This window comes from Mus caroli, unplaced genomic scaffold, assembly GCF_978045245.1.
Source record: "Mus caroli unplaced genomic scaffold, Mus_caroli_1 scaffold_4, whole genome shotgun sequence".
NCBI classification, from domain to species: Eukaryota; Metazoa; Chordata; class Mammalia; order Rodentia; family Muridae; genus Mus; species Mus caroli.
In genome coordinates this window covers 121,299,089-121,323,092 of record NW_028227259.1, presented here as the reverse complement: position 1 = coordinate 121,323,092, position 24,004 = coordinate 121,299,089, and the positions used below count along the sequence as shown (strand labels likewise).

General features: G+C 48.9%; 1 protein-coding gene across 5 annotated transcripts in view; it reads right to left on the bottom strand.

Moving 5' to 3' along the window:
• Taok3 (TAO kinase 3) overlaps nt 1-21,008 on the bottom strand; it is a 154,454-nt gene extending 133,446 nt beyond the window's left edge. For 2 of the 5 annotated variants that reach the window (XM_029477637.2, XM_029477639.2), the window contains exons 1-2: nt 20,815-21,008; nt 7,604-7,694 (exon numbers count right to left, since the gene is read on the bottom strand). The gene's annotated coding sequence lies outside the window, so the exon portion shown is untranslated. Of the gene's footprint in view, nt 1-7,603; nt 7,695-12,497; nt 12,639-20,814 lie in introns of those variants that run through there. The other 3 variants (XM_021163499.2, XM_021163501.2, XM_029477638.2) reach the window with 2 other exon arrangements.
• Nucleotides 21,009-24,004: the final 2,996 nt, after the last annotated feature.

The following is a 24,004-nucleotide window of genomic DNA, read 5'->3' as shown; positions in this document are numbered from 1 at the left end:
ATTCCACTCACACGACCTATAGGAAACAGGAAATATTGTCATTCGGGGACACCTTTTAGGGGAAGCAAAACATCAGTATGAAAACGTGAAGCTGAGGGTTTAGGAACTAAATTTTTAAAGAAGATAAGTACAGTTGTCTTCCCACTGTTACAAGTATTCAATACACTGAGCTTAGACCGGGCCTGGCTGCTTGTACAGTTGCACCACATGGCTGCTGTGCTTTGGGGAAGAAAATGCATTTGAAAGATGCAGGGAAGCTCCATGTCTTTGCTACCTACGAGGGGATTGCTTCAGAGGACGGGGCCAGTTCTCTCTCCAAGCGTCTCACGTGCCTCACATCAGTGAAGATGTCCCCTCATTCTAACTACTCCTGATGTCGTCCACATCCCTGGAGTCCATGGGCCGCGAGCTTCCTCAGCTCCCCAGTTGCTCCCTCCCCACCCCCATCCCCTTTCTTCAGGTTAGCCACCTCTCAGCCAGGGCCACCAATGGCCCCTGAATCCCTTCCCCTGTGACCTGCGAATCACTGGTCCACCCCTCTCATTGCCTCCCACCACTGTCTACCCACCCTTCTTCACTTGGCTTACCTCACACTAATGCATCACTGCGGAGGGAGGGGCCTTGCCTGACAGGAACACGCTCCCAGGAACTTACCTCCAATCTGCTTGTCTCCCCTCTGAAGGATTCTCCTCAAGTCTCAGTTTCTGGAGCCCTCTGGGCAGGCCCTTCTCTCTGGTTCTGCTTGCTTCCTCCCAGGGGCCCTGTTGTCTATGAGGAGGCTGCCCACCCCATCCTTCCACACAGGAGTGTGTACTGAGCAACTTCCCGTCCCTCTGGACTGCCTCTTCTCACTCTCTCCCGGGCTGCTCTTCTTCTCTTCCAGTGAGGCTGTCCTCGCTCCAGAACCCAAGTCCAGGTTCTCATCCCCAATCTTTCTTCCTTGAAGTCACTCCACAGAGCAGCTGGGGAGCGCTCCTTCAAAGGCTCTCATTGCATTGGTCTCTCCTATTCAAATGGCTTAAACGGCTCCCCACTATCTCTGGTTCAGAGTTCAAACTTCTTGCTATGTGATTCAAAAAGCCTTTGATTCCCCACTGTCCCTAAGTCCCCAGCTTTGTTCCCACCCTCTGAACTCGGCTGAGTGTGCACTGATCATGTCCTGCCACACCTGATGAAAAGCTGGCCAGCCTCTGGGACTTCGTGCAGATCCCACCACCACCGTGTGTAAAGAAGTACCCTGACAGCTTCCTGATGGCATCTACCCTTTACACGACACGGCCACTCCTTAACTTCATTCCTTGTGACTAGCAATGCGACGGCGCTTAGGTATGCCTTCTGCACAGTGTCCTCATGGCGGCAGGCAACTGGGACCGTTCACTCAGAATTAAAGACCATCTGTCCAGGACTCAAGCTGAAGTTTTGTGTCTGTCTCGCTTCTGATGAAAAGATCCAGGAGACCAACTAACTAAATAAACAATATTTTGTGTATGTGTGTAGAATAATTAAGAGAGATGATTTTTAAGGAATTTTCATTTCTATTACTTTACAAAAATAATTATGAGCAATCGCACTCCTAGGTACATACTCCAAAGAATTGAAAACATATGCGCATATGAAAATGTATACATGGGGGCCGGAGAGACAGCTTTAGCCATAACGAGTGCCTTGTGCTCGCCTGAATTCCAGCGCTCACAATTGTCTGTAACTCCAAAGCCAGAGAGTGCGCGTTCACACACACACACACACAGCAATGCATATGTGGATGCTCACATCAATGTTACGATCAGCAATGGAAACACCTCAAGTGCCCATCAACTGATGAACACACAGGAGTCAGTGTCACCGGTATGCACTGCTGGGCTTAAAAGGGAATGGAGTATTGACCCAGGCGCATGATACAACATGGATGCGTCTAGAAAATATCATGCAAAGTGGAGGGCTCTCACATACTCACACAGCGCCACATGGGGTCTGATCCCACACATGATGAAATGTCCACAATCAGACAGAAAGTTAGTGACTGTCCAGCGCTGGAGTCTATGAGAGCAAGTGACGTGGGCACACACAGTTTTGTTCTTTGGTTTAATACATTAAAAACCACCTGGAAGCCAAGCCTGGTGGTGGCACACGCCTTTAAACTTCCAGCACTCAGGAGGTAGAGGCAGGTGGATCTCTGGGAGTTCAAAGCCAGCCTGATCTACAACATACGAGGAGTTCTAGGCTGGTCCGGACTATGTAGTAAGAGTTTGCAGGAAATCCTAGTGTTTGGGAGGTAGAGTCAGGAGAATTCAAGGCCAGCTTTGATGACCCAGGGAGCCATCAGGTTGAGCTACATGAAACCCTGGCTCAGCAAAAAGACAGCAGAAATAGGCAGGGGAAAAGTCAAACAGGAAGTGAGCCTGACACTGGGCTTGAAGAGAAGGTAAAGTCTGAGAGCTAGAGATACTTTTGGTGAAATAACAAGCACTGGAACCAGTGGTGAGCCTGGAACATCTGACTGACTGCAAAGGAGCTGAAGGGACCTCCCGCCCGCCCAACCGCCCAAGAGCAGAGGAAGTGAGGCTGGATAAACACTCTGGGGACAGATTAGCAAGGGCGTGGAGAACCTCGAAGTGGAAAGTGGGAACCTCAGAGGCCCAGCATGCAGAGTTCAGTGCTGGAAGTGGTGTTTGAAGAAGGCTGTGCAGCAGGGCGTGGCAGTGCATTCCTTCAACCCCAGCTCTGGAGAGACCCAGCCAGAAGATAGAGTGTTCAAGGCCAGCCTGGCCAGCACACAGTGAGACCCTGTCTCAAATAACAACCAAAAAGCAAAGGAATGAAAAGGTTGTTGGGTATGAGCTGGGGAGGGTGGGTGGGTGAGAGACCAGGATGGAGGGAGCCAGCTATGGTGACCCATAACTGAAGACACAGGAGACTGAGTCCGAACGGGACACAGGGAACAGTTTAATTTTTACAGCAGTATTGAGGAAGTCTAACTAGGGGCAGTCTAAGTACAAGGCAGACACAGAGGAATCCAGAAGCAGGAGACAAGAGGGTCGTGCTACAAGTAGAGCTGTAGACTTTCAAGTGTCAGGACCATGTCCACAGGGACTCCGTAGCCTTAGCAAAGCTGTATATAGTTTCATGGTTTAGTCAGTCTAGTCTCAGTATCTCCCTACTTCACATCTGCTTAGCTGCCATCCCAGGGAAATCTGCTCAACCTGTCTTCGACGCATTTAAGTTCACAGACTCCTTAGAGGACAGCAATCCCCAGAGATGGACGGTAAGACACCAAAACCAAACCAAACCAGAAATACCTTCTTTATCTTCTGGGTCTGCTAAAGAAAAACTCAACAAAGCCCTTCTGTTCTCCCTGCTGTGACCTAAAGTGCTAAAATACAGTCCCAACCTGACCCGGCGTGCAAGAGGCACCAGCACACATTGCACAGAGAAAATAAGTTCAAAACCAAACAAAACGAAGAAACCAAATGACCCTCTGGCTGGAGAGCCAGCTCAGCGTGTGGACTAGAGAGAGATCCCCAATACCCATGTGGATGAAGGGCGTGGTGATGTATCTGTAACCCGCCTACTGGGTGAGGCAGATAGAGGGGGGACACACACTTACCCTTAACCTCATACCCTCATACGACTATGCACACACAGGAACACATAAATACTTTGAAAATAAACCTATACTTTGTTCTCCCTGTGGCTCTTCTAAGTTCTACCAAATGGAGGGGAAATTTCAGTGGGTGGACAAAGGGAGAAATGGGACTAACACTGAGTCTGTTGGACTGAAAAATCATTTGACTAATAATTACTAAATCTACAGCCAATTCTGCAGCCTCCCCAGCTTCTCCCCACCCGACTGGCCAGGGTAGCACACGGAGCACATGAGAACATGGATAAGACCAGTGGGTCCCATCTCCATGTCCATGTCCTTTTTCAGTCTGAGACACCAAGGCTTGGGAGGAGGGGGCTAGCAGGTGTGTGAGGTGACGGGGTGAGAGATGGCAGACACGTTCCTGTGCCAAGCCCAAAAATATGTGACAAAGACGGAGAGTAATGCAGGAGGGCTGAGCAGGAGCCGCAGTGCAGGGGTCAGCCGCTAAGAACCAAGAGCACCAGCGACAGATTCTCTGACTCCCTGAACTGTTGCCCAAGGTGGGCGGCACCGTACTGGCGATGGGGGCTTATGGCAGCATTTGGCAGAGCACACACACACATCAGGGTCAGAGGGTACACATGAAAAGACAGATGCTCTCAGCCTGCAGAGGGCTGATGAGGGCAGGCAGACAGTTTTAGAAAGTGACTGGACCAACCTGTGGGCAAATGCAGCTTGGCTTTAAAAGAGACATCTTGGTGATTATATACTATATAAATATATACATATTTATATATTATATATATTGTATATATATTACACATGCACAGGACTGACCGATCATTTTCTGGTAAAGCTGTGAATGGTACCTGTGTTACCCCAAAGCAGCAAGAACGAACACAGCTGCCAGATATCAGTCACAGGCTCTTCCCATGATATATGATCAACTTTGGGCTTCGCAGACATTATCTCATTTAATCTCCTCACTGATCTCGGGGAGGTGGGTATTCTGACCAATGCCCATTTTCTAGTTTGAGGAACTTGCTTCTGTGAGGTTAGCAGGTGTGTGTGTGTATTTACAGTATGTGCATGAATTATATATACACATATGTATATTATGTGTGTATAGGTGTTAACATATGTGTGTTTGTATACATACATTTCCAAGACACCTCTAAAAATAACTTGCCTTTGCATTTTTTTAAGAACCTGGGCCCAGATTATCACGCTTTCTCTGCACAGCTTCCTTTCTATGTCGCCACCAGAACTGAACCAGAACCACCTACAACTTCAGACCCCTTCACAGGATATATATATATATATATATACACACACACACACACACACATATACATATACATATACATATATACATATGGTTTTGACTTAACATTTCATGTGATGGTTCCGATCCGTTGGGATGTTCTTGAAAACTAACTCTGTAATCGGTAAAACAGGAAATATAGCATCTCACTGTGAAGCTGTCCCCCCACCTCCCCACACCCCCGCCCCCGCTAACATGTGGCCTTGCACGAAAAGGGGTCCATGTGATCTTTACAGGCCAGAGATAAGGACTGTGACCACGGGAAACCAGAGAGAAGAGTCAGCACATGCCGTGTCAGCTTACTCCGGAGACTCTGAGCCTTGTCATCTGGATGGGACCCACCAAGTGCAGCCGCTGGTTAAATCAACAGGCACAGATGGATGGGATGGGGCCAGTGACTTCCACCTTCCCTGACTCAATTAAGATCTGCAGTCATCTGTCTGTTGGGTGAGGCCCCACCCACTTCCTCTCCCCCACTCCCAGCTCCGACCAGGACACTTCTGGACTGAAATCGACATTCAGCCCATTCTGGAGGCTTTCTGAGAGGCTGCAATTTGTAGTGTGTGTGTGTGTGTGTGTCTGTCTGTCTGTCTCCTTCCCCCACTTCACACACACACACACACACACACACACACACACTTTGGCACCATATTTCAAAGGTTATCTGAACATTTGAATTAGACTCCTGCCTGCCCCTGCCCCCAGCAGTAGTCGCCACACACATCTTGAAGGATCGATGCCTCCCTAAGCAACATGACAACAATGGATTTACACATCAGGCGTGGCAGAAGCTTGAGTTTGTCCAGGGCTGACGGTCAGCCCACACAATCCCCTCCATCCTTGTTCCCATCGCCTAGCAGAGTTGATAAAAGGAGCTGAGGAGACATAAAGACAGCTTTCCCTCGGAGAATTACTTAGACTATCTTTAACATACAAAGTAATGGCCGGGCTGTCAATTAAAAGTTACCTCCGCCCCCACAATTCTTGGGGCTCTCAGAGACTAAACCATCAACCAAGATGCATACATGGGCTAGACCTATCCCCCCCACTCCTCCTCCCACATATGTAGCAGATGTGCAACTTGGTCTTCATGTGGGTCCCAAACAACTGGAGAGGGGGGAAGCTGTGTCAAAAGCTGTTGTCTGTCTGTCCCTGTTCTTCTAGCTGGGTTGCCTTGTCTGCCTCTGTGGGAGATGATGCACCCCACAGAGTTGATGCAGGGTGGGTGGGTGGGGGTGGAGATACTGGGGGAGCCTTCACTCTCTCAGAGGAGAAGTGGAGGGGGAAGGCTAGTGGGAGGGGGTGACTAGGAGGAGGGGCAGTGAGCGGGATGTAAAGTTAATAAAAAAAAAAGTTACCTCTTTGCTTGAGTCATCTGACTTTATTTTATGGACTTAGAGTTGTCCCGGGAATTAATGACCTCATGGCTAAGGTATTTTTTTCTTCTCCTTGAGTAAGTGACTAACCCTAGTCACTAAAATGATTTCAAAAGTGGCAAAACAAAGCAAACGTGGCCCGACCCTTTGATCTTTGTGTCTTTAAGGTTGGACTCACATGTGAGAAGCTGCCTCCCTTGGCCCCCACTTCCCCATCCTTTGAGATAAGGACTATAGGAAGGGATACTGCTCAGGTCTGGCAAGGACACTGGGCCACGCTGTGTAGCTTAGCCTTGACATGTTGCTCTGACGGGGCCTCCATTAAGGTGGGCTTCATCCACCTTAATGGTGACTGCTAGCACATTTGTGTTTTCTTCAAGGGCTCTTCTGCCAAGATCAGGCCACTCTGCTGGCAGCCTGACCTTGGCCTTACTCATCCAGAGGAGGAGGGAAAATGAAAAATCCTACGTTTCCAAAAACCTGACCCAGAAGCTCAACGACATCAAACCACTAACTAAGCCTAGCGCATGGGTCCGACGGCTCTCAACTTTATGCCTCTCAGCTGGAGGGTGAGGGAAGGCCCTGTGTTCTCACGTGAAATTCAGGAAGTTTAAGTGGCTCCCGTGTGTGAAGGGTGTGTCAGCGTGAGTTGCTTTATAGCAGGACAGTCAATGTAAAATTCACAAACCATAGACGCTTACTCACAGCAGACTTCTGAACGAGGGGCCCTTCCATGTCCAAACCAACAGGCGAGAGACTTTAAATGTAATCTTGCCCCCCCAGCAGCCAATAGGCCTGAGAGGAGAGTTTCTCTGAAAGACTGCCTCTGGCTCACAGGAAAGATAACGCTGAGATCAGCTTCAGTGACAAGGACGCCTGCCACCAGGCTGTCAAGCACCTTCATCCTGAGAAAGGAAGTTCTTAACAGAGACTCAAGTGAGACTTGAGCAGCACTTCCTGGTCAGGCCGGGAACCCCAAGAGCACTTTACGGGGCTCTGCATTTTGACATTCGGGGAAGGAATGTTCTAAAACAAGTTTCCAGCACCCCCAGTATTGCTTAAGCCCTCCACTCTCGGTTCCCACCAGAGAGAACAAACAGGCGCTAGCTAAACAAACACCATGTAAAAGAATCTATGACACTCTTCGGTCAATGCCTGCTGCTGCAGTAACATGTAAACACCATGCCAGGCCACGCCAGGGCACGCCAGGCCAGGCTACTGGCCTCCAGAAAGACAGCGGCAGAGTTAGCATTGCTACCCTCTCTCTGCCTAGGAGCTCTGGGTACTGTCGTGGGACATGTTCTGTTAGGAGGCACTCACCGTCCTCGAGAACAAAGAGCAGTCGGGTTGTCTTCACATTTTATTCTTCAAATCTACAGCGTCTTCTGTTCAAAGCCAATGGATGGGAGGTCTGCAAGAAGCCCCATGAAGTCCTTATGAGGAACTACAGCTGAAGACGTGTGAGGAGCGTGCCCCACGGTGCTATCGGGGCCCAGCAGCCTGCCTGCGCTACTTCCTGTTCTGGCGCCCATTGGCCCTTGCAGGTGCATGTGCCTCTGGGTGGTGCCAGTCTGTTCGTCTCTCTCTCTCTCTCTCTCTCTCTCTCTCTCTCTCTGCCGGTCTCTGAACTACTGATCACCTGAAGGAGATTTAAGGCTGCCACTACCAACACCAGGAGCATCTAGGATCTAGGACACTACCACCCTGGGTTCAACCTGAGAGCCGCCCAGAAAGGTTCATTAGGCATTAGTGACTGCCCAATTCAAAGACACAGCTTATTTCTTTTTTTTTTAAAGGTTCATTTATTTATTTTATGTTTCTGAGTACACTGTTGCTCTCGTCATGCACACTAGAAGAGGCCATCCGATCTCATTACAGATGGCTGTGAGCCACCATGTGGTTGCTGGGGAATTGAACTCAGGACCTCTGGAAGAGCAGTCAGTGCTCTTAACCACTGAGCCATCTTTCCAGCCCTACACATCTTATTTCAACAGGTTTTTATGCTTTCTCTAAAACTGACTGTGACTGAGCCGGTCCTAGTGGAGGCGGGGGCAGAGGAGGGGGGGGGAGAGGAGGAACGAAACGGGATGATTCCCAGTTCAAGTCCTGCTTGGGCTACAGAGGACTTCAAAACCTGTCTGGGCTTCAGAGTGAGTTCAAGGACACCTTGGGCAACATAGTAAGAGGCTGTCTAAAAGATGGGCTGTGGAGGGAGAAGATGGGAAGAAGGCGCCACAGTTAAGAGGACTTGCAGCTTGGCGGCCGGAATCTGGGGTTTGGGTCCCAGCACCCACATCCAGTGGTTCATAGATGCCTGCAACTCTAGTTGCAAGGGATCCAAAGCCTGCAATCTGCTTCCCTGGGCACATGCTTACACGTGCACTGACACATAAATAAATTAAAAAGCCCAAATCTTTAAAAAGGAAACAGAGAGCCGAACAGTCAGTTCAGCGGGAGGTGAGGCCCTAGGCTCAGTTTCAGTGCTCATGCCAAGTCACCTGCTCTATTTTAGTGATTCCCAACCTGTGGGGAGCGACCCCTTGAGGGGGGTCACATATCGGAAGTCCTGCATATCCACATTAACATTATTAACATGAATATAACACTAATAATTTATATTAATATATGTAATTTATATTAATATTAACATAACATTATGCAAAATTACAGTAATGAAGTAGCAATGAGATAATTTCCTGGTTGGGGGTGACTACGACATGAGGAACTGTGTTAAAGAGCCGCAGCATTAGGAAGCTTGAGAACCGCTCCTCCATTAAAAACATGATTCTTGGCACCAGTATATTGTGATGAACAGAACGGAGTCTGGGATTTGGGGGAGGTGGGTTATATATAAATGGGAAAGAGAAGTTCCACGCGGCAGAGACTGGAGGCTCTAGGATGGCAACTGGGCCAGCTGACAGCACTTGCTGTTCACTACAAAGAGCACTGTGCTCTGGCTGCCACCGAAGTCTATGAAGACTTTTCAGGCTTGGCACCTGTAAGTAAGTAAGCCCTGTACTGGAGAGGCTCAGTTGAGAGGATGGAGGTTCAAAGCCAGCCTGGCTTACATGGACAGTGAGACAGAAACCTTTTCAGAACCCGGTATGTGTTAGTGAGGGCTTGCTTGTCCTTGGTATTTCAAATGCACACTGGAGGTGGATGGTGCTCAGTTATTGTAAATCAGGCTTAAAATGCGCTTCAGAGGCAAACGCGCAGAGAGCGGATGACAACCCTCTATTAACATAAGGAGTTCGATTTGACCAGTTTGTAGCATCAATATCATAACCAATGGAGACCTAGTGAAAAGTCCCCACGGGGCTAATGCCCCAGAGCTGGGGCGCATGATTACTGTGGTTTTTACGTTGCCTAAGGAGGTGACACAGGCATCAGAGAGGTTACCTCACAATGACCGGTTTTCACATATTTTTCTCCTACCTAAGATGTGTTCTTCTTTCCTGGCTTCTATGGTCAAAAGTAGAGAAGCACAAGTCTAACCCAAAAGACAAACCTAAAATCCAGTGAAGAAAACAGACACCAACAAGCTTCCAAACTGCATTTTCCTTCCTCAGGGTTTTACTTCCTTATGCTCAAAAATAACGAAAGCTCTTACAGCCAACCAACTGGAGAACTTGCTCAAGCCAGATTTCTATTAGTCATTCGACAAATATTCACTAAACGACTAGTTGGGTGATACCACTGAGCCAATCAAGACTGTCTCTGTGGACCCTGAATGCCAGCGGAGGGGTTTAAGATGGTCAGAACAAACAGAACGGTTTGTTTCTCTGGCGGCAGAAGTTAGCAAGTGCTGCGGAGAAGACGTCAGTTGCAAAGGTGGGGACCAACCCTCCCCAAGTTTGTGCTCCGCTAGCAAGTGATCGTTCAAGACAGGAAGGCCTTTGTGTTGGAAGACTGGGGGTGTGGAGCACTCCTGACTGATTCCAACACCAACTTCTGTTGCATGTGACAGAGAAGCGCGTGTGTGCGTGCATGCATGCGTGTGTGGATGTGTGAGTGTGTGTGTGCGTGCATGCATGTGTGGATGTGTGAGTGCGTGTGTGCATGCATGCATGTGTGTGTGGATGTGTGAGTGCGTGTGTGCATGCATGCATCTGCATGTGTGTGAGTGTGCCCATGAGTGTGTGTGCATGCACACGCGTGCATGCACGGGCATGAATTTCTGGGTAAGCCTGTATGTGCTTGCATGTGGAAGCCAGAGTTACGCCGCTGCCAGTGTCTTCCTCACCCACTCTCCACCTCATTGTTTGAAGACACTGTCTCTCATGGCACCTGTTGCTCATCGATTCCGCTAAACAGGCCAGGAAACCCCAATCTACCTGCTTCCACCTCCACAGTACCAAGATTACAGATGTGTGTCCCCACCACATCTGGCTTTTAAAAAAACTTTGTTTTTTGGTAGGATGCTAGAGAAATGGTTTAGAGTTCTTGCTGCTTTTGCAGAGGGCCAGGATATGTTTCCTGGCATCTATGTGACAGCTGTCAACTGTCTCTAACTCCAGTTCTGGAGTATCTGACACCCTCTTCTGGCCCCCTCAGTCACAGCATGCATGCAGTCCACATACATACACACATGCAAGCAAAACATCCGTGCTCATAATTTTTTATTTAAATTAAAATTAAAAAGGGAATTTTTAAATTATATTTTTATTTACTTTGAATATATGTGGGTGGCTATGTGTGTGTGCCTATGAGCATATATGTCAAACCATGAGTCAGAGAACAGATTATGAGAGTCAGCTCTCTCCGGGCAGTGGTGGTGCATGCCTTGAATCCTAGCACTTGGGAGGCAGAGGCAGGCGGATTTCTGAGTTCGAGGCCACCCTGGTCTACAAAGTGAGTGCCAGGACAGCCAGGGCTACACAGAGAAACCCTGTCTCGAAAAAACCAAGAGAGAGAAAGAGAGAGAGAGAGAGAGAGAGAGAGAGGGAGAGAGAGAGAGGAAGAGAGAGGAAGAGAGAGAGAGTGAGAGAGAGAGAGACAGAGAAAGAGACAGCTCTCGCCTTCCACCACAGCTGCCCCAAGAAAAGGTGGCAGGGTTCTCTCCCTGCCAAGCTGCCTCAGCAGCCCGCACCGACTTTTACTGGGTGCTAAGGATCCAGACTCGGTTCTCATGAGCAGTTTGCAGACTGAACCTTCTCTAAGAATCTTAATTTGTGGATGAGACTCAGAGAAAGCAGAACAAAACCCCAACGCACCCAGATAATAAAAACACCATCCAAGGAAACAAAGTAACAGACCCTCCCCCCTTTAACAGTCAGAGTGAACTTGGGAGGCAGAGGCAGGCAGATCTCTGAGTTCGAGGCCAGCCTGGGCTACAGAGAGAGTCCCAGGACAGCCAGGGAGACACAGCCTTGAAAAACCAAGAAAGTAAAAATGAAATGTTGACAATGCCCATGGATGTTTCCAAGTACTGGGCGCCTCATGACAGAATTTGCAAATCTCATGCTCAGAGGTAGACTACGATGACTATGTCTTCCCTTAGGAACTGTTCCCGTTAGCATCACCTGCAGTGACAGCTGCATTCTGCAACTCTCTGCATAACAACTCTTAAGTACCAGTTTGAACAGGGCGCCCAAACCAAGAACATGTTGCTAAATATGCCAGGAGATTGATCTGCAGCTCTGAATAGGTAGAGAAGATCAGAGTTCTGCTCTGAGGAAGCTGGAGAGTACCTGTACATATTGAAAAGTCGAGAGGAGGCTCGGCGCAAAGAGACCCACAGGCAGACAAGCAGACAGAAGCACGGAGGGAGAGTGTGGAGGGCTTCCATATGAAAAGCCAGCTGAGGTAGAGCTCCTGCCTCGGTTTCCAGCACAGAAAAAAATAAATAAAAAGAAAGGAACTAATCTAGCCCATCTGGATCAAGCTGGCTATTGTCTGCGTGATTTTGGGAAGGAGTCAATGACTTTCTTGGAGCCTCAGTTTCCCTATGTGCAAATCTGACTCCTTGTTCTTTCTGGAGTTGGCTGTCATGCAACTGAACAAATGATCCATGAGAGTCCAGCTACAGAAATGGGCTTCAAGGGGTTAAAGAAAGCAACCAGCGCTGCTGACTGGGCATTGTGTTTCTGACCCTGCTTGGCAGTTAACGGGCCTCTTCATTCATTCATTCATTCATTCATTCATTCCAAGAGTCTGGAGAACTATATACTCCTATTGATGAAGAAATGTGACACTTCCAATGTCACCAACTTACTTAGGGCCAGGCAGGTGGTGGCACAGTCATGAAGCCAGAGAAGGTCCTTGAGTCATTCTGAGTCTAAGACTCCCTTCCTCTGGACTGTCAAACAATGGAATGCTGACATTTGTTCTGTTGTCCAAAGGAATCCCATATCTCTTCACAGCCTTTATTAAAAAAATATTTATTTTGAATAGAACACAAAAAAGTACTATTTTTAAGTGTGTGTGTGAGAGAGAAAGAGAGAGGGAGGGAGAGAGAGGGAGAGGGAGGGGGAGGGGGAGGGGGAGGGGGAGGGGGAGGGGGAGGGGGAGGGGGAGGGGGAGGGGGAGGGAGAGGGAGAGGGAGAGGGAGAGGGAGAGGGAGAGGGAGAGGGAGAGGGAGAGGGAGAGGGAGAGGGAGAGGGAGGGAGAGGGAGGGAGGGAGAGGGAGAGGGAGAGAGAATGCAGATACCAGAGGAGAACCAAGTTACTGGATGTTGGAGTTACAGGAAGTTATGGACCATCTGATCTGGGCACTGGGAACTCTGGGTCTTCTTCAAGAACAGGGCACACTCTTAACTGCTGAGCCATCTGTCCAGCCCACAGAATAGCCTAAATTTCCTCTCTGACAATTTCACACATAAAAACAATGTATCTTGTCATATCTACCCCCAGCTCTGCCCTGACTTCATTTATTATTATTGTATGTGTGTGTGTGTATGTGTGTGTGCATGCCTATGTATGGGAGCACACGTGGCACACACATGTGGAGCTTAGAAGACAGCTTCGTAGTCATTTCTCTCTTCCCACCGATCCGTGGAGTACACAGATTGATCTCTAGTCATCAGGGTTAGAGGCAAGTGTACTGGCTAATTTTGTGTCAACTTAAGCTGGAGTTATCACAGAGAAAGGAGCTTCAGTTGAGGAAATGCCTCCATGAGATCCAGCTGTAGGGCATTTTCTCAATTCGTGATCAAGGGGGAAAGGCCCCTTGTGGGTGGGACCATCTCTGGGCTGGTAGTCTTGGTTCTATAAGAGAGCAGGCTGAGCAAGCCAGGGGAAGCAAGCCAGTAAGAAACATCCTTCTATGGCCTCTGCATCAGCTCCTGCTTCCTGACCTGCTTGAGTTCCAGTCCTGACTTCCTTGGTGATGAACAGCAGTATAGAAGTGTAAGCTGAATAAACCCTTTCCTCCCCAACTTGTTTCTTGGTCATGATGTTTGTGCAGGAATAGAAACCCTGACTAAGACAGCAAGTGCTCCAACAGACTGAGACATCTTGACAGCTGTCCCCCACCCCCCACCTCTTCGCATCCTTCTGATGAGCTTTAGCCCTCCAGGACCAGAAAGGAGACATAAATACGACCTATTCATTTGAGGATCACCAATTCACTTCCTCATTCTTACGCGCATACACAGTGAGCACACTTCCTACCACATGGTTCACACTTGCCCTGGGGTGTGCAACACTGAGTGATGCCTGCCTTGTCCAGGTTGCCCATCCATTTCCTCAGCTCACAGGCCAGGCAGTGAAAAACATGGAAATGAGGACCTTGCATACAAAGTCCGGATGAATTTTGCAAGCCAGGCATAGTGGCTCATGCTTGTAATCCTAGAACTTGGGAAGCTGAGACGAGAGGCTGTTGAGAGTTCAAGGTCAGCCTGGCCTTTTAGAGTAAGACCCTGTCACCAAACCAAACCAAACCAAACTAAACCAAACCAAAACTAGAAAAATAATTTTTTCAGTGACAACAAAAGCATAGTTTCGCCGGGCAGTGGTGGCGCATGCCGTTAGTCCCAGCATTTGGGAGGCAGAGGCAGGCAGAATTCTGAGTTCAAGGCCAGCCTGATCTACAGAGTGAGTTCCAGGACAGCCAGGGCTATACAAAGAAACCCTGTCTCAAACAAAACAAAACAAAACAAAAAGCCAAACCAAACCAAATCAAAACAAAAAGCATAGTTTCACAAAGACTTTTTAACTTTCTATCTCTACCATTAAATCTTGACCCAGATCACCTAAACACTATGTAGATGTAGTTTTTGAAAATATCTGTAGAGGAGCTTTAGCGCCTGACAGGGGATTCGCCTGGTATATTTGAGGTCCTAAATTTGTGCCCCACTATCTAAATCAACATAATAAAATACGTGTACTTACACATTCAAAAGACAAAAATCTCGCGTTTATCTCCGTAGTTTGTGTTTCTTCCTGCAGTGGGTGGCAGTGAATGAGCAGACTTACAACCAGTCACAGTACTGACGCTAAATGAAGGGTGAGTGCTCTGCCCTGAAACCAACATGGGTATCAACTGCGCCCACCAGCCTCTGAAGTCTTCAGAAGAACTTAAGAAAAAGGAGCTGAAAGCAAGTGATGGCTAGAGGAAGGGGCGGGGCTGTGAGGGGAAGAGGTGAGGCTGTGAAGATGGGGCGGAGCTGTGAGGATTGGGCGGGCCTATGAGGTGGACAGGGCGGGGCTGTGAGGATGGGGAGGACCTGTGAGGAAGGGGTGGGGCTGTGAGGTGGACAGGGCGGGGCTGTGAGGAAGATGAGGTGGGGCTGTAAGATGGATAGGCCCAGAACATGAGGATGGGTGGGGCTGTGAGGATGGGTTGGAACTGTGAGGAAGACAGAGCGGGGCTGTGAGGTGGATTGGGCGGGGCTATGAGGGAAAGGGAAGGCAGTGGGGGGGAGTGGGCGTGGCTGTGAGGGTAAATGGGCGTGGCTGTGAGGTAGAAGGGGTGTGGCTGTGAGGTGGACCGGGCAGGGCTATGAGGTGGATGGACAGGGCAGGGCAGTGAGGTGGTGCCTCCTGGGCTTGACAGGTCAATTGTACTCTGAACTCAATGCAGCTACCTGCACTCTCGGTGGATCACATACACACGCATGCATGAGTGGGGGTAGTGGAGGGGCGCACGGACCTGAAGATGAGAGGGTCACAGGTGGAGGGTGACTGGAGAGTGAGTGTATTGGGCTGGATATGATCATGATATATTGTATAGTCTTACGAAGTGGTCAAAGGACAAATAAATTTACTCTAAACATTAAAAACTAAATTAAAATTTTTTTATTTATTTTTTTTGTTTTGTTTTGTTTTTGGTTTTTCGAGACAGGGTTTCTCTGTGTAGCTCTGGCTGTCCTGGAACTCACTTTGTAGACCAGGCTGGCCTCGAACTCAGAAATCCGCCTGCCTCTGCCTCCCAAGTGCTGGGATTAAAGGCGTGCGCCACCACGCCCGGCTAAAATTTTTTTTAAAAGGCTTATATTCTCAACAGAACTGAAAGTTGGCCATGAACTATGATACTGTGTAGTGTGTTTACTGCCAAGATCAATTAAGTTATTTGTTTACTTAAGGGAGCTTTCTGCTTTAATTGGTGGCATCTACTGTGGTGGGGGACAAGATGTATTTGAATTGCCATCACCCTTGTTTGCATGGACATAATGCCAGTGACACAGGACCATAAAGCCAGGGCTGGCAGTGCTGGAGATAATGGCCAAGTGGTTAAGAGCACTGACTGTTCTTGCAGAGGACCCAGATTCAGTTCCCAGCATCTAAAACTGGGTCACAACCATTTCTAACTTGACTTCCAGGGCATCTAATGTCCTCTGTTGTTCTTCACAGGCACGGGGCATACATACAGGTTGATCCCTAGAACCATGTGATGGAAGAAGAGAAACAACGCCTGCAAGTTGACCTCTGACCTCCACATACACCCAAGCCTATACATACATACAGTAGATAAACGAATATAATAGAAAAAAATTAGAAACGAGTATGTACTATGGGGTCTCAGTTTAATCTGGGAATAAAAGGTTTCCTTCTAAATAGTGGAAGACACTAGAGTCAAACTTTACTAATGAATATTTCATTCACTAATTATGATATTCAAATAAAGCACTGAAGGTGGGCTCAGTTCCCCTTTCTTCATGGTGGTGAGGGGTCAGCTGACAGAACCCCCGGTGATGGACTCAGGCAGAGAATATTCCATGGGCTGAGAGCTAAACATATCACCACAAACAGGAAAGCAGCCAATTCAATGTGTGACAAGGCTAGCCCACCACAAGTTAAGTCATCCAGGTCAAAATACACCTGCCCCCAAATAACTCGAAAACTACTGTGTATGACCGGCATTTTCTCCCTGAAGGGAGAACATATTGAAAAAATGTTTTCACAGGCATTCCCAAAACATGTTACAACAGGATCTTTCCTCGTGTGTGTGTGCGTGTGTGTGTGTGTGAATATGTGTGTGTGCCTCTGTGTATGTGCCTCTGTGTATGTGCATATGTGTCTCCGTGTGCCTGTATGTCTGTCTCTCTGTGTGTTTGTCTATATGTGTCCGTGTCTTAGTTAGGGTTTTACTGCTGTGAACAGATCCCATGACCATGGAAGTCTTCTAAGGACAACATGGAATTGGGGCTGGCTTACAGGTTCAGAGGTTCAGTCCATTATCATCAAGGGAGGAGCCTGGCAGCATCCAGGCAGGAATGGTGCAGGAGGAGCTGAGAGTTCTACATCTTGTTCTAAAGGCCGCTACGAGAAGACTGGCTTCCAGGCAGCTAGGATGAGGGTCTTAAAGCTCACACCCACAGTGACACAGCTACTCCAACAAAGCCACACCTACTCTATCAGGGCCACACCCACTCCAACAGGGCCACACCCACTCCAACAAGGCCACACCTCCTAATAGTGCAGTTCCCTGGGCTGAGCATATACAAACCATCCCAGTCTGTGTGTACATGTGTGTATCTGTCTATTTGGGAGGGAGGGAGGGAGGGAGGGAAGAAATTTAAACTGGGAGAACATTCTGAAGGGGAAATGCATCTGTACGTCACACATGCGTGCAGGTAAGACTTGGTGATCGTCTCGCATCAGCTCTCCAGCCCTTGCTCCACTCCTACACCCCAATCTACAGAAGACCCATGCGTTTATGAGTGCTGGCAAGCAATGAAGATGCTTGCTGAGGTTGGCTTGCCTGTTAAGCCACACTAGATGGCCAGGCAGCCTCCAAGAGTACAATGGATCGACTGTACGGGACCGAAGCAGTAAGGAAAGTGTAAAATGAGTTATTAGGTTTCCTGGGCTCCAGCTAGCCGGAGACTAAGGTGAAGAACACGCCAGTGCTCATCTGAATCTCTTGTTGATGGAGTTTTCAACAGGAAACAAAGCCTTCTAAACGAATAAACATATCAAGATCTCATACACATCCCTCCCCTCTCACGCCCCCCCCCCCCCCCGGGAAGAACGCTATGAACTCCTCTTATCACTAAGAATTTTACTCCCCTCGTCTGTCTCCATCGTCCCTGGATCAACACCGCCATAGCACAAAGTGGCTGTCTTGGCTGCCTAGGCGATGACTCAGGAGAAGAGCAGGGTACTTCCTTTTCAGACAAGGAAATACATTTATTGTTTTGTCTTTAGATATGACCGTTCGCACCAGTCAGAAGTGAGCTTGCGAGATAGGAGAAAACATTTTCACGGTCAGACACTTCTAGAACTTCCTGGAAAGGCTGGGGTTGGGCTTTCCCACTCAGAGAACCTCACGCCCCTCATGCCTCACCCCCAGGATGAATAGACACAGGAGTTAACTGGCTTAATCCTTTGCCCCCACCCCTCCTGTCACCCCCATCCTCCACCCCACCCTCCATTCCACCCCACCTAACTTTACTTCTTCCTTGAATTCTGGAAGAAAAAAAAAAAAAACTGTGCTTGCTGAGGCTGGTCCTGTTCTTAATATCACTTGAGTTTCACAGGGGCAAACTCTAGCAGGTGGATTCTGAGTGGGTGGGATTCCTAGTGGGTGGGATCCTAGTGGTAGGATTTCCATCATCACGCCTGGACCTGCACTGCATCAGAGCTGCCTTAAGGCAGAGCCCGTTAACAGAGCAAACCTTTCATTTACTATTGCCCCTGCTGAAAACCATTTCAGAGTCATTGATCTTGGACGGAAATGACATCGAGGCTGGCAGTGTGGCTCAGTGGGAAGGTCATTTGCCTGGCACTAGCCTGGCTTTGATGCTCTCTTCTGCACCTAAACAAATCAACAGCAGATGTGGGCAAGACTCTTGCTGTTGTTCTGGGGACCAAGCCCAGCTAGGGCTTTGGGCTTGTTAGCCCAACCCTACATTGTGTCTACTAGGAATAATACAGTATAGTTTTGGTGCAGCTGTCTAGTGCTAAACACAAGCAAAACATTTCTTCAGTTTTTTGAGACAGAGTCTCAGAGCCCAGGCTGGTTTGGTACCATGTAGCCCAGGCTAGCCTCTAACTCAACATTATCCTGTCTCAGCATCCTGAGTCCTGCTATCATGCCCAGTTTAAGCGTTTCAAACGCCACACACTCTAAACCTGACACAGAGGGGACATCAAAGCAACATAAATGGAATATTAGTTACATCCTCCATTATTTCCCTAAAATCATCATTTCTTTAGTTTCTAAAATGAATCAAACAGCGATGGAACAGAGGGGAAACGACATTAGAGATAGAGAAAAGGATTTTAAAAATCGGAAATACAAGCCATATATAAAAATGTCACAATGAAAGCTGATTGTTTTGTAAATGCCACTCTCTCCCCAAAATAACTGAAAAAAAAAAAAAAACACCGTCATGATTCCTTAAAATCTTCAAGTACAAAGTTGATGATCAAACAAGTATATTGGGGGAGCATCCAGAGGGGGTTGGGGCCATGTCAGTATATGCTGGCACTGGGGTCAAGGTCTTTTCACTTGCATCAGAGTAGAAGGCTAGCCTGCCCCTGTCCCCTTCTTTTGCCTCAGCTCTGTCCGGGCCTTGAGAGAGACCTACAGTGTCTGCTTTGAATACACATGCCTGGCCCTTCAGCTTGCCTAGAAAGCACCATTCATTTACTGGCCCCAGCAACTGTTTTGAAAGATTGAGGGTGACCTTCCAACCGTGTCTAAAACATCAAAGTTAAACAGCCCTAACTACAAACCTGCTCTGGTTCTCCTATGTGTGCATTGTAAACACTGATAGAGCCAGGCTGCCAAATGGGAAAAAGTTTCTTAACTCTTTGTGGAGTGGAAATAAAAAGCCCAAACTGAAACAAACAAACAAACAAACAAAAACAATCCGATGCTTTAAGAGCATTAAAATTAACATCCTAATTAATCCAAGGCTCTTCTAAATTATCCCTCCCTCCAACTACTTGGGATGGGGTGAATGGGGAGCAAACCCCTCTAGTTTTGCCCCAGATGTGTCATCAAGGAACCTCCAGGTTGAACTTTAGGGAAGAGTTGGGAAGCCAGCCTGCTGTTTAGAAGAGGTGAGACGCTGGTCTAATCTCTACAAATCGTCTAGCTAGCCCTTGGTCAGCCCTTAGGATCTGTCTTTCACTCTCGGGCCCATCACATGATCCCCCTTCCAGCGTCCCGGAACTCAACCCTCAGGGGGAGACCTCGGGTTCTTAGAAGTGGAGCAGCATCAGTGTCGTCCAGGTGTCAGCACTGCTGCTATGCCCACTCAATGCCACCCGGGCTCAGGCTGCCGGTGTTTTTCCCTAGGTGCCTGGCTGTGAGGCCAGAAAACTCATGTTCACGCTGTGCAAGCTCTTCTCTGGTACTTCACTCACCCGCTCTCCTTGGACTCTCAGTGCTGTCTGTCCCTGCTCTGGGTCCCTCAGCCTACACCCGTCTGTCTTGGCCCCTTTTGGGGACCCCTCCCTTCACTCTGCTGCCCTAAGCCTTCCTGAGGTCCTCTTTACACCCATCGCAAGAGCATAGTTTCAGAACTACTGCCCTCGCCTCCCCTGAAGTCTCCTTTGCTTATTTTCCTGTCTCGGTCTCTCTAGGGTCCCCTTCCTTCATCCTGCTGCCTGAGTTCTCTCAAGTCAACCTGCTCAGTCTGCAGTCCCAGTCCCTCTGAGTGTCCCTCCCTGGGTCCCGTCTGCTTTTCCCACCGGCCCATCAGGGGCGGATCTCCTTGCTCACTCACTCCATCGTCTCAAGTCCCTCCGGGGTTGTCTCGCTTATCCCACGGCCCGAGTCCCTCTTCAAGTCGCCTCGTTAATCCCATTGCCCTGTCCTGTCTTGGAGTCCCCTTGCTTTCCCGTGGTATTTCTCGGTCCCCTCCTCATCCTGCTGTCCCCATCTCTCTCCGGGTCCCCTCGCTCACACGCAGTCCCTTTCGGAGTTCACTCCTCACCCCGCCGTCCCTGTCCCCATCCTGGTCCTCTCACTCTTCGCGATCCCTCTCGGGGTCCGCTCCTCACTCTCCGTCCTGGTCCTTCCCGGTCCCCCCCCCCCCCCCGGCGCACTGGCAGAACCGCTAGCAACTCCGCTCCCGGGATGCTCCCGGCCGCTGCGCCGAGCACTCGGGATGTCACTCTGGCGCCCGCGCTCTCACCTCAGCGCTGTCACCCGCGGCCCCGGCGCCGCCGCCTCCTCTCACTCGTGCCCAGAGTCGCTCTCGTGCTGGGTCTTCGCGTGCTGGGTCCCCACGCGCAGCCTCCGCCCGCGAGTCCCCGTCGCGCCCCACTCTCCACGCAGGACCCTAGCTGCCGCCGCTGCTGCTGTCCGAGGTGCGGCTCCGCCAGGGGTGACCAATCGCACCCGACTGCGCGGAGCGCGCCCCGCCCCCACTCGACCCCGCCCTCGACTCCGCCCACAGCCATGCTCTGATAGGTTCTCTACTGACCTTCCCTGATCGCCGCTCTCGGGGTCCAGGCCGCATATAGGCGCTCGATTGACCTTGCCTGGGAAGCCCGAGCGGTCGATGGATCCAGGGAATTGGCGGAGCTGGTGGTAGGCGGGCCCAGGTGGGCGGGGCTGTCTCAAACGCGGAAGCTCTCTTAACTTGGGTTAGCCATGGCCCCCTTCGGGCGCGGTCAGCTCTGTTTGTGCTGCGCCAGGGTCAAAGTTCCTGGCTTTCTTTCCCCACGCCTTGTCTTGTCTTGGGGGACCACCGTGGATAAGATCGTGGGGCCGATCGGATCTTTCTCTGGACCTTTCACAGCTCCTAGTTATCCTTAAGGGGTGCTTTCCGCCTGGGGCTTGTAAATTATTTTCCAGCTCTCAGGCAAGGGAATGCGTTTCCTTGCTTTGCGTTCAGTGACCCTACGTTTACTGCTGGAGAGAGGGGAAAAAAAAATATCTGTGGACCCAGCTAAATGCTTACTTACCAGGGTCTGGGCACATTTTAAAATGGGTTCGATGTGAATACCAGTACTCTGTAGGCTGAAGCGGGAAGATCGCCTCAAGTTTGAACCCAGCTTGGGGTATCTAGCTAGATCTTCTCTCAGAAGCCAAGAAAAGGAAAGAAAGAAAGAGAGAGAGAGAGAGAGAGAGAGGGAGGGAGGAAGGAAGAAAGAAAGAAAGAAAAAGAAAGAAAGAAAGAAAGAAAGAAGAAAACTGAAAAAAGAAACACACATTTTGTGAGTTTTGATTACCACGGTTAAAGGAGGAGTTGGGGTAGGGGGAACCCGTTGGCTTTGGCAAAATTCCAGCAAGCGTATCTAACTAAATCTTTCAGGGCCACGGGCTTTAATGAACCAAAGGCGGAAAAGGCAGAAGGTCGGTTGAGCTTTGACCCCCCAAGTGCAACCTGCAATAACCTGCCTGGCTCCATCCTAAGCCACGCGGAAACATAGTGCCTGCCAGAGGTTAAAGTGCACCAGGACCTGTCTCATGGTTTTTTTGTGGAAATAGCTGTGTTGTTTTCAGTTGACGGTGGAAGCTCAAAGCAGTTTTTCTGCAGGGACACATTTTCACCCTAAGCCTCATCAGAGGAGGACACTCAACTCCTGGTCAACACTCTACTACAAAAAAAAAAAAAATTTAGTTTCTACTTATTTATCTGAGATTGGGTCTCACCTAGGATGGCCTACTGGCCTAGAACTCTCTGTGTGGACAGGTTGGCCTTCCCCTGCCTCTGGCTACAATGAAAGGTGGATCCCAACACACTGGCCTTTTTTTTTTTTTTTTTTTTTTTAAGTGCTGGATATTGATCCTAGAGATTCAAACATGTCAAAAACTGCTCGTGTGCTCTCTTCTCTCTCTCTCTCTCTCTCTCTCTCTCTCTCTCTCTCTCTCTCTCTCTCGTATTTCCCCAGCAAAATTTACATCCTAAACATTGTTTGCATATCAAACTTCATCTGGGTAGTCTGACTGAATATACTATTTGGGATAAGTGGTGGAGAATTTTAAGGGGTGAAACTTGATTTTGAAGGTTTTACAAGCAATGATAAAATTTGGTTGAGCTAAAAGTCACGAGGGATTCTTAAAAAGTTCATTTCCCTCCTCACTAAGTAGCACTTAGTAGGGCTGCTCCTTGGCCTAGCTCTGCAATTTTCATGGAAGGGGCAAATTGTCGTCATCCAACCATTTGTGTCTCTGTAATCCATGTAAAACAGAAACGCTTGACGATTAACACTGGCTGTCTGTAATCAGGGAGACAGAAATAAAAGTTAAACACAAACAAGATTACACACAGTTTAGTAACAAACCCAACTGTCCTTGGTTTCATTGTATCAATGGATTCTGAGTTCAAAAAATGATGCCTGTTCATTTGTTGCTTCTTTAATAGTATTGGGAGCTGCAATCCCACAGTGTGCTGGATTACGAATAGTCTACATGTGATCCAACAGCTTACACACACATACACACACACGAGAGAGAGAGAGAGAGAGAGAGAGAGAGAGAGAGAGAGAGAGAGAGAGAGAGAGAACAAGCACACACAGGAAGCTGACCTCATCCTTTGGAGGAGAGACAGCTCCGAGAACCTCTGCTGAGGCTGGGCTTGAAGAAGGACTCTTGTCGAGAAGGGGCTTCAGATCCCCGAGCTGCTGGAAAAGCCGTCCCAGCTTTGCATTCTGGACATTCTTGCATTTCTGCAGAGAGGAACTCTTTCTTACAAAGAGAGCCAAGATTTAATTAAAACAAGGTAGCAAATAGGAAATGTCAAAAGAAATGCGACCCAGAACGAATGTTCTCATTTTTAGAAGTCTCTCTGGGGGCCCATTTGGAAATGCATTTGAGCACAGAGGCTGTGAGAAACAGAATACTGTCCCGGGTTCCACCCTGCTTTCTGCTGTGTTCCCATCTGCTGGGCCTTAATGCTTGTTCTGTTTTCTGCAGATTTGAGTTAACTGAATGTGGTTCCTCTGGACACATCTCTGTCTCTCCAATTAGGGAGTGAAGCTAGGGTCTCCAGCATGCTGAACAAGTGCCCTACCCAGCCGCAGGCATACATGGCCCATCCTTTTAAATTTTGCTTTCAAACAAGGTCTCACTAAACTGGCTGGCCTTGAACTCATTGTGAAATCCAGGCAAGCCTGGATGTTACTCTGTCCTCTTGCATTTGTTTCTGAGCACCTGGGATTATTGTCATGAGCCACTAGGCAGAGACCATAGGCTGCTGCTACTGCTTCTGCTACTGCTTCTGCTTCTCCTCCTCCTCCTTTTTTGTTTTTTGAGACAGGGTTTCTCAGTGTAACCCTGGCTGTCCTGGAACTCACTCTGTAGATCAGGCTCGCCTCAAACTCTGAAATCCACCTGCCTCTGCCTCCCAAGTGCTGGGATGATTCCTCCTCCTCTTC